Source organism: Boleophthalmus pectinirostris, unplaced genomic scaffold (genome assembly GCF_026225935.1).
Source record: "Boleophthalmus pectinirostris isolate CB_2022bp ecotype Guang Dong unplaced genomic scaffold, ASM2622593v1 HiC_scaffold_9, whole genome shotgun sequence".
NCBI lineage: Eukaryota > Metazoa > Chordata > Actinopteri > Gobiiformes > Gobiidae > Boleophthalmus > Boleophthalmus pectinirostris.
Genome location: NW_026571541.1, coordinates 39,000,697 through 39,010,696, shown reverse-complemented (window position 1 = coordinate 39,010,696; position 10,000 = coordinate 39,000,697).

The window sequence follows — 10,000 nt, the reverse complement described above, 5'->3', positions numbered from 1 at the left end:
CCTGTCTGCTCCTGTCCTGCTCCTGTCCTCCTGTGCTCCTGTCTGCTCCTGTCAGCTCCTGTCACTCCTGTCAAGCTCCTGTCAGCTCCTGTCTGCTCCTGTCAGCTCCTGTCTGCACCTGTCGACTCCTGTCTGCTCCTGTCTGCTCCTGTCAACTCCTGTCTGCACCTGTCAGCTCCTGTCTGCTCCTGTCAGCTCCTGTCAACTCCTGTCTGCTCCTGTCTGCTCCTGTCAGCTCCTGTCTGCTCCTGTCTGCTCCTGTCTGCTCCTGTCTCCTGCTCCTGCTCCTGTCTGCTCCCTGTCTGCACTCCTGTCTGACTCCTGTCTGCTCCTGTCTGTCTGCTCCTGTCAACTCCTGTCTGCTCCTGTCAACTCCTGTCTGCTCCTGTCTGCTCCTGTCTGCTCCTGTCAGCTCCTGTCAGCTCCTGTCACCTGTCAACTCCTGTCTGCTCCTGTCTGCTCCTGTCTGCTCCTGTCTGCTCCTGTCTGCTCCTGTCTGCTCCTGTCTGCTCCTGTCAGAGGGCGCAGACACACACACACCTGGAGTTGTGTGCTCTGCTCTCAAACAGAAAACACTCTGTTCCACCTTGTGATGTCATCATGTGGTGATACAGGAAGTGCTCCACTTTAATCATTTAACAATAAATATTTAAAAACTTTGTTTGTTTGTTCTGTATTAATTTATAATAATAATCATGAAGGCATAAATACAAATAAATAATACAATTAATAAAAAATAAAAATGTAAATAAATAAAAAAAAATAATATAAAAGTAAACAAAAATTTTTAAATAAATTTAATAAATTCAGAAATTATATATATAAATATATATATATATAATATATATATATATAAATGTATATATATAAATTGTGTGTGTGTATATATATATATATATATATATATATATATATATATATATATATATATATATATATATATATATATATATATATATATATATATATATATATATATAGATATAGATATATATAATATATATAAAGAAGCTCACTGCCCTCCACGAGCGCCTGGCAGCACAAATGAACCAGCTGCTAAGGGATGGGACTCACCCTGAATGTTTAACCCAAGGGCGTACGATCCTGATCCTGAAGGATCCTTCAAAGGGTGCAGTCCCATCCAACTATCGGCCAATAACCTGTCTCTCCACAACATGGAAGCTCATGTCAGGCATCATTGCGGCTAAGATAAGTGGGCACATGAATCAATACATGAGTGCAGCACAGAAGGGTATCGGCAAAAACACCAGGGGAGCCAAACACCAACTCCTGGTGACCGAACAGTCGCCCGCGACTGCAGAACCCGTAAGACCAACCTGTGCACTGCCTGGATTGATTACAAGAAAGCCTATGACTCAATGCCACACACATGGATCACTGAGAGCTTGAAGCTGTACAATATCAACAGGACTCTAAGGGTGTTCATTGCGAACTCGATGCGGTTGTGGAAAACCACCCTTGAAGCCAAGGGGAAGCCACTTGCACATGTGTCCATCAAATGTGGCATATACCAAGGAGACTCACTGTCCCCACTACTGTTCTGCATCTGAAGCCCCTCAGCCAAATAATCGACCGCACTGGCTATGGATACCGACTCAGAAACGGGGCCACCATCAGTCACCTCCTCTACATGGATGACATCAAGCTGTACGCTAAGAGTGAGCGAGACATCGACTCACTGATCCACACCACAAGGATCTACAGTACAGACATCGGGATGTCATTCGGGGCTTGAGAAATGTAGCAGGATGGTGACAAAGAGAGGGAAGGTAGAACACACAGAGGGGGTGTCACTCCCAGAGGGAACAATAGCAGACGTTGAGGACAGTTACAAGTACCTTGGTATCCCACAAGCAAATGGCTCCTCGAAGAGGCAACAAGGAAAGCGGCTACGGCCAAATACCTGCAAAGAGTGAGGCAAGTCCTTAGAAGCAGCTCAATGGCAAGAACAAGGCCCAGGCAATCAACAGCTACGCCCTGTCAGTGATCAGATCCCTGCAGGGATTGTAAGCTGGCCAAAGGAGGAGATACAGACCACAGATGTTAAGACACGAAAGCTCCTGACCTACCTGCATGGAGGGTTCCATCCCAAATCCAGCACCCTGAGACTGTACGCAGGCCGGAAGGAAGGGGGCCGAGGACTAGTGAGTGTGGGAACCACTGTCCAGGATGAAACATCCAAGCTCCTTGAGTACATCAAGGACAAGGCCCCAGCAGATGAGGAGCTCAGAGAATGTCTCAGACAGTGGGGTCCAGAGGAAGAGGAGCTGGAGGGACCATCATGGCAGGACAAACCCCTACATGAACCACTGGAACATAACTGAAGTGGCTGATATCAAGAAATCCTACCAATGGCTTGAGAGGGTCTGAAGGACACACAGAGGCACTGATCCTGGCTGCTCAGGAGCAGGACCTGGGCACCTGGGCACTCGAGCAATAGAGGCCCAGATCTACCACACCAGACAAGACCCACGGTGTCGACTGTGCAAAGAGGCTCCTGAGACAGTCCAGCACATAACTGCAGGTGTCAGATGCTGCAGGGAAACAAACATGGAGCGACATAACCAAGTGGCGGGCAGAGTGTACAGAAACATCTGTGCAGAGTACGGGCTGGAAACCCCAGGATCAAGGTGGGAAACACCTCCAAAGGTTGTGGAGAACGACCGAGCCAAGATCCTGTGGGACTTCAGATACAGACTGACAGGATGGAGATGAACCAACCAGACATAGTGGTGGTGGATAAGAAACAGAGCAGAGCCGTGGTGGTGGAACATCACAATACCAAGCGATGGTAATATCAGGAAAAAGGAACACGAGAAGCTAGAGAAATACCAGGGGCTCAAGGAGGAGCTGGAGAGAACCTGGAAAGTAAAGGCATCAGTGGTGCCTGTGGTGATCGGACACTCGGGCTGTAACCCCCAAACTGGAAGAGGCTTCAACAGATACCGGGAAAAACAACGGAACATCTCAGTCCAGAAAAGTGCAGTACTGGGAACAGCAAAGATACTGAAGAACTGTCAAGCTCCCAGGCCTCTGGTAGACGACCTGAGCTGAATGAGGGTGAGAGACCAACCACCGTGAAGGTGAGAAACACATTTTTATTATTTTTTTTTTAAATTAATAAATAAGAAAATTAAAAAATTTTAAATTAACAAATAGATAATAAATACAAATAAATAAAAATAAATAAATGAATGTATAAATAAATGAAATATATAAAAAAAAAAAATAATAATAAATAAAAAAAAATTACAAAATTTTTACAAAAATAAATAAATAAAAATTTATAAATAAAAAATGAAATATATAAAAATAAATGAAAAAGAAAATAAATAAATGTATTAATTAAAAACAAAGAATAAATTAATTAATTAAAAAGAAAGAAAGAAGGAAATAAAAAATAAAGAAATGGTCCAGAACAACAACAGTAGTAAAAATGTTTCAGTCAAAGGTTTGAGTTTATAAAGAATCTAAATGAAAAACTCAAAAGCTTCAAAATTCAAGTGTTTAAAACAAACGTGAAACATGACGCGCAGAAGCATGAAACTGTCCTTTTGTGTCCACGAACAAGTTTAATATTGTTATTGTGTCACGTAAATAATTTTTTTTTTTATGTAGTTGAAGTGTTGACGTGTTAGAAATGTTTTATTTTGAGTAAAAAGTATTACAAATCTAAACTTCTCTGTGCTCCTTTTTATTCACAATGATGCAAGAAACGTCATTATTTTGTATTATTTATTGATTTATTGATTTATTTCTGTCAGACCTGCACAGTTCACATCAGACGCACAAACGCCGATTTAAAAACAGATGGATTATTTTGTTTTCATCTGTCACAAATTACAATTACAAACTAATTAAATTTGAAATGAAATGACAAAAACGCCCCCAAAAAAAAACCAGAGTGTTTGTAGCGTCCGTCCCGTCGGGTGTGTCCCAGAGCTGAACTCTGAAACTCTGGTCACACCCCGACTGGGACGGACGTGGAAATAAAAAAGTGAAGGAGCCAGAGACTTTGGGCCAGATTCTCGTGTCGGTCGAGACCCGAGGAAATTCTGACGCCGAGTTTTTTACATTTATGTTCATTTTTAAAAACATGGATTTATGTTTTTTACCGAAACAAATGACAATTTATGCTCCTGATTTACTGCACAGATCAGATTAAACCAAAACTGTGACAGTCCTGGTTTAGTCCTGGTTTAGTCCCGATTCAGTCCTGGTTTAGTTCTGGTTTAGACCTGGTTTAGTCCCGATTCAGTCCTGGTTTAGTCCCGGTTTAGACCTGGTTTAGTCCTGGTTTAGTCCTGGTTTAGTCTTTTTTAGTCCTGGTTTAATCCTGGTTTAGACCTGGTTTAGTCCTGGTTTAGTCCTGGTTTAGACCTGGTTTAGTCCTGGTTTAGACCTGGTTTAGTCCTGGTTTAGTCCTGGTTTAGTCCTGGTTTAGTCTTTTTTAGTCCTGGTTTAGTCCTGGTTTAATCCTGGTTTAGACCTGGTTTAGTCCCGATTCAGTCCTGGTTTAGTCCCGGTTTAGACCTGGTTTAGTCCTGGTTTAGTCCTGGTTTAGACCTGGTTTAGACCTGGTTTAGTCCTGGTTTAAACCTGGTTTAGACCTGGTTTAGTCCTGGTTTAGTTCCTGGTTTAGACCTGGTTTAGTCCTGGTTTAGTCCTGGTTTAGACCTGGTTTAGACCTGGTTTAGTCCTGTTTAGTCCTGGTTTAGTCCTGGTTTAGACCTGGTTTAGTCCTGGTTTAGTCCTGGTTTAGTCCTGGTTTAGACCTGGTTTAGTCCTGGTTTAGTCCTGGTTTAGACCTGGTTTAGTCCTGGTTTAGCCTGGTTTAGTCCTGGTTTAGTCCTGTTTAGTTTAGTCCTGGTTTAGTCCTGGTTTTCCTGGTTTAGACCTGGTTTAGTCCTGGTTTAGTCCTGGTTTAGTCCTGGTTTAGTCCTGGTTTAGTCCTGGTTTAGTCCTGGTTTAGTCCTGGTTTAGTCCTGGTTTAGATCAGATTGACACTGGGACTGTCTCGGGGACACGGGGACGTGTTTAAACTCAGGTCGTCTGCAGTTGTGAGTCGAGTCCTTCAGGTCAGATTGTGTTTGAATAAAACTCAGGGTGATGTCGCCCTCTGCTGGACACACTGTGCAGGTACAGGACTTTAATCCAAACACTGAGTCCAGACTAAACCAGGACTAAACCAGGACTAAACCAGGTCTAAACCAGGTCTAAACCAGGACTAAACCAGGACTAAACCAGGTCTAAACCAGGTCTAAACCAGGACTAAACCAGGACTAAACCAGGTCTTAAACCAGGACTAAACCAGGACTAAACCAGGTCTAAACCAGGTCTAAACCAGGTCTAAACCAGGACTAAACCAGGGACTAAACCAGGACTAAACCAGGTCTAAACCAGGTCTAAACCAGGACTAAACCAGGACTAAACATAAACCCTAAACCAGGACTAAACCAGGACTAAACCAGGACTAAACCAGGACTAAACCAGGACTAAACCAGGACTAAACCAGGACTAAACCAGGACTAAACCAGGACTAAAACCAGGACTAAACCAACTAAACCAGACTAAACCAGACTAAACCAGGACTAAACCAGGACTAAACCAGGACTAAACCAGGACTAAACCAGGACTAAACCAGGTCTAAAACCAGGACTAAACCAGGTCTAAACCAGGACTAAACCAGGACTAAACCAGGACTAAACCAGGACTAAACCAGGACTAAACCAGGACTAAACCAGGACTAAACCAGGACTAAACCACTAAACCAGGACTAAACCAGGAACTAAACCAGGACTAAACCAGGACTAAACCAGGACTAAACCAGGACTAAACCAGGACTAAACCAGGACTAAACCAGGTCTAAACCAGGACTAAACCAGGACTAAAAACTAAACCAGGACTAAACCAGGACTAAACCAGGACTAAACCAGACTAAACCAGACTAAACCAGGACTAAACCAGGAGTAAACCAGGACTAAACCAGGACTAAACCAGGACTAAACCAGGTCTAAACCAGGACTAAACCAGGACTAAACCAGGACTAAACCAGGAGTAAACCAGGACTAAACCAGGTCTAAAAGTGGACTTTATAATTTTCGGTACAGTTCAAACATAAAAATTAAGAGTAAAAGAGACAAAGTTTAGATCTCGAGTCTCTGTGTTGTTTCTCTTTGACTCGAGTCAGAGTCGAGTCGAGTCAAGTCCAGCCTTCTGCAGGTCACATGACACGAGAATAAAACCTCCTGCACAGAGCCACAAGAGAACAGACCAACAGAAGAACAGACAGGAGCAGACAGGAGCAGACAGGTGCAGACAGGAGCAGACAGGAGCAGGAGCAGACAGGTGCAGACAGGAGCAGACAGGAGCAGACAGGTGCAGACAGGAGCAGACAGGAGCAGATCGTGATGATGGAGGCAGCTGTTTTTGTTCTATGTGAGTAATATTTACACTTGTTTTTGTGTGTTTCATGAGAAAAGTGTTAAACATGTGAAACAGTTAAAGGTAAAAACAACACAGCAGGAGTTAAATCAGACTGAAACGGTCCTAATACATGAACAAAAGAAACATTTACAGAAAAGAAAGAAAAACAAATGAAAAGAGAACAAAAGTCAAAGACAAAATTCACACTAAACAATCCAGAGACACACACACGTCTGTCTGATTTTATCATCACCACACCCACATTTGTAAATTACTGAAAAAAAAAATCAACTCGATGTACAACAGCAAATACACAGAACAAAAATATATTTTTATGGAAAACAGGAGCAGGATGTTTGTTTGTATCTGGTCCTGGTCAAACAGAAGTAAACATCAAGGCCAAAAACTTCAAGTTAATTGATCTGATATAAAAGTGTATTGAACAGATACATATGTTCTCTAGTTTATCAAACTGTTGACCTTTTTTCTGTTCCATTTTTGGTTCTAAAGTTCCACCTGTTTTAAACAGACCATGAATGAAACATGGAACAAAAATTATTTCCCAAATTTCAAAGACCCAAAAATCATGTAAATAAATGTTTGTATTTCATCATATCTTGTGTTATTCCATCTTTGAACTGTTGATGAAGGGACAGGATTTAAAAAAAAAGTTGATTTTTCTTAATAAAAAATCTCATGAGTCAAAAAGTCAGAGGTTTTTCAACCTAATCTTGTACCATATGGTAGAAAACTATATGAAGCAAATATTCAAACCAGTTTGTTAAGGATATGGAAGTGAGAACCAAGAGTTATCACTGTTTGGATTTATTGACCAAAAAGTGCTGCATATTTCATTCCCTCCGTTACCGACATGAGTTTTTAAAATTTTTTGTCTTGAACTTGAAAGAATCTCACAGGTTTAACTTGACCCTGTTGGAGTGTAACTCTTTCCTACATTCTGATACTTTACTTATTTCAATAGTTCCTCTAGTTTCTGAATAAGAGACATTTGAATGTCAAAAATCTGACCCTGTTTCCTTCGTTAACACTTGACCAAACTCATCTGGAGACTGACGCCTTAAACCAGTGGATTGATGTGACTGATCGGACTGAGGAGGGCGAGTTGTTCTGTTCATTTAGAGTTTTGAAGTTAAATACTCTTTTGTTTTATTATTATTATAGGAACATTTAAAATGATGTGCTGATCTAAATGGAATCAGAAACTCTTAAGCAGGATGGGAACTTTGAGTAACAACATTTAAACACAAATTGTAAAAAGTCTAACTGTGTTGTGGATGTAAGAGTCAGTCTTAATACAAACCTACATTTACTATTATAAATGACAGTAAGCAGTCGGAGGTCAGATGCTGAGCTGTAGTGGAGGCTTGGTAGAAGTAATTGTGAGGCAGTTCTTTTTCTGACAGATAAAGTGAAACAGTTAATGTTTCAGTAAAGTGTCCTCCTCAGCTGGATAGAAACTTTCTTTATAATTGAATCTATGTGTGAGTTAAAATTAAACTGTGAGTTTAAACAAGACCAAGATATTTAAATTGGTCGACTTTTACCATTGGGGTTCCATCAAAAAAGTGAATTACATAGTTGGGTTTGGTCAAGTGGTAACGAAGGGAAACAGGGTCAGATTTTTGACATTCAAATGTCTCTTATTCAGAAACTAGAGGAACTATTGAAATAAGTAAAGTATCAGAATGTAGGAAAGAGTTACACTCCAACAGGGTCAAGTTAAACCTGTGAGATTCTTTCAAGTTCAAGACAAAAAATTTAAAAAACTCATGTCATGTCGGTAACGGAGGGAATGAAATATGCAGCACTTTTTGGTCAATAAATCCAAACAGTGATAACTCTTGGTTCTCACTTCCATATCCTTAACAAACTGGTTTGAATATTTGCTTCATATAGTTTTCTACCATATGGTACAAGATTAGGTTGAAAAACCTCTGACTTTTTGACTCATGAGATTTTTTATTAAGAAAGTTCATGGTAACGGAGGGAAAAGTAACGGAGGGAAAATTGTACAAACAAGTAGAAGGTGCAGGATTTTACATCATTTGTGGCTTTTTTCTTCTGAAAACTTTAATATTACTTCAAAATGAAAGAAACTATTTCTATAAAATATGTCAGTCCTTCCAAGAACATTTTTATCATTTTAAATACATTATTTTTTTTAAAATCCTGTCCCTTCATCAACAGTTCAAAGATGGAATAACACAAGATATGATGAAATACAAACATTTATTTACATGATTTTTGGGTCTTTGAAATTTGGGAAATAATTTTTGTTCCATGTTTCATTCATGGTCTGTTTAAAACAGATGGAACTTTAGAACCAAAAATGGTACAGAAAAAAGGTCAACAGTTTGATAAACTAGAGAACATATGTATCTGTTCAATACACTTTTATATCAGATGAATTAACTTGAATTTTTGGCCTTGTTGTTTACTTCTGTTTGACCAGGACCTGTAGTTTTCTTTGAATTTGGACAACATCATTACCTGAAGAATAAACGACTGTATCATCAGCATAAAGGTGAAGTTTGGATTTAGGACAAAATTTAGGCAGGTCATAAATAAAAACTGAGAAGAGCAGAGGACCCAGAGATGATCCTTGCGGTAAACCTTTATCAATGATTTTGAAATCAGAGGTGCAGCCGAGACAGAAGTACAATAGTATCTATGATGGAGGTAAGAATGAAACCAGAGGATTGATTGTTTAAACAGCCCAATGGAAAACAATTTATCAAGTAGAAGATAATGATCTACCAGATCAAATGATTTAGTTAAATCAATAAATATGGCCCCAGTTTGTATATTTGAGTCAAAAGAGGATCAAATATCATTTGAAAACTTTAGAAGAGAACTTGTTTTAGAGAAGTTAGACCTAAAGCCTGACTGATGGGAGACAGAATATTGAAATGGTGAATATATTGGGATAATTGATTAAAAATAGTTTTTTTCAAATATTTTTTACAACACTGTTAATAATAGAAAATGGTCTGTAATTATTTATATTCAGGAGTCACCACTTTTGAACAGACGTGTAATTTTAGTACATTTCCATTTATGAATCACATTTAATCAAAGGTAAAAATAACACCGCCAGAGTTAAATCAGACTGAAATATGAAACACATTTTATTTAAACTAAGTAAAGGTGTTTGAGTGTGTGTTTGTTCCACAGACGCGGCTCGTCACAGTACTGACTCTGTGTGTTGTGTTTGTTCTGTAGTGTTGCTGTCGTCTCTGGTCGACTCGGTGAACTCAGGTAAAACTCAACGCTCTGCACCTCAGGTCGTCCACCACCTTCTCTGAGGCTCTGACCAGAACTAACTTTTCTTTTCACAAGCTTTTTGGAGACAGGGCTGTTCTTTATATCTCCTTTTTTATTAAAGTGTACAATATGACAATTTCTATTACATAATTCTACAAATATTTGTATAAATTCATCATATTTAGTTTTGTATTTTGGATATTAAATCATCCCAGTCTTGAGAAAGTAAAGTGTTTTTAAAAACAGTGATAGTTGGTCTTTGTTATTT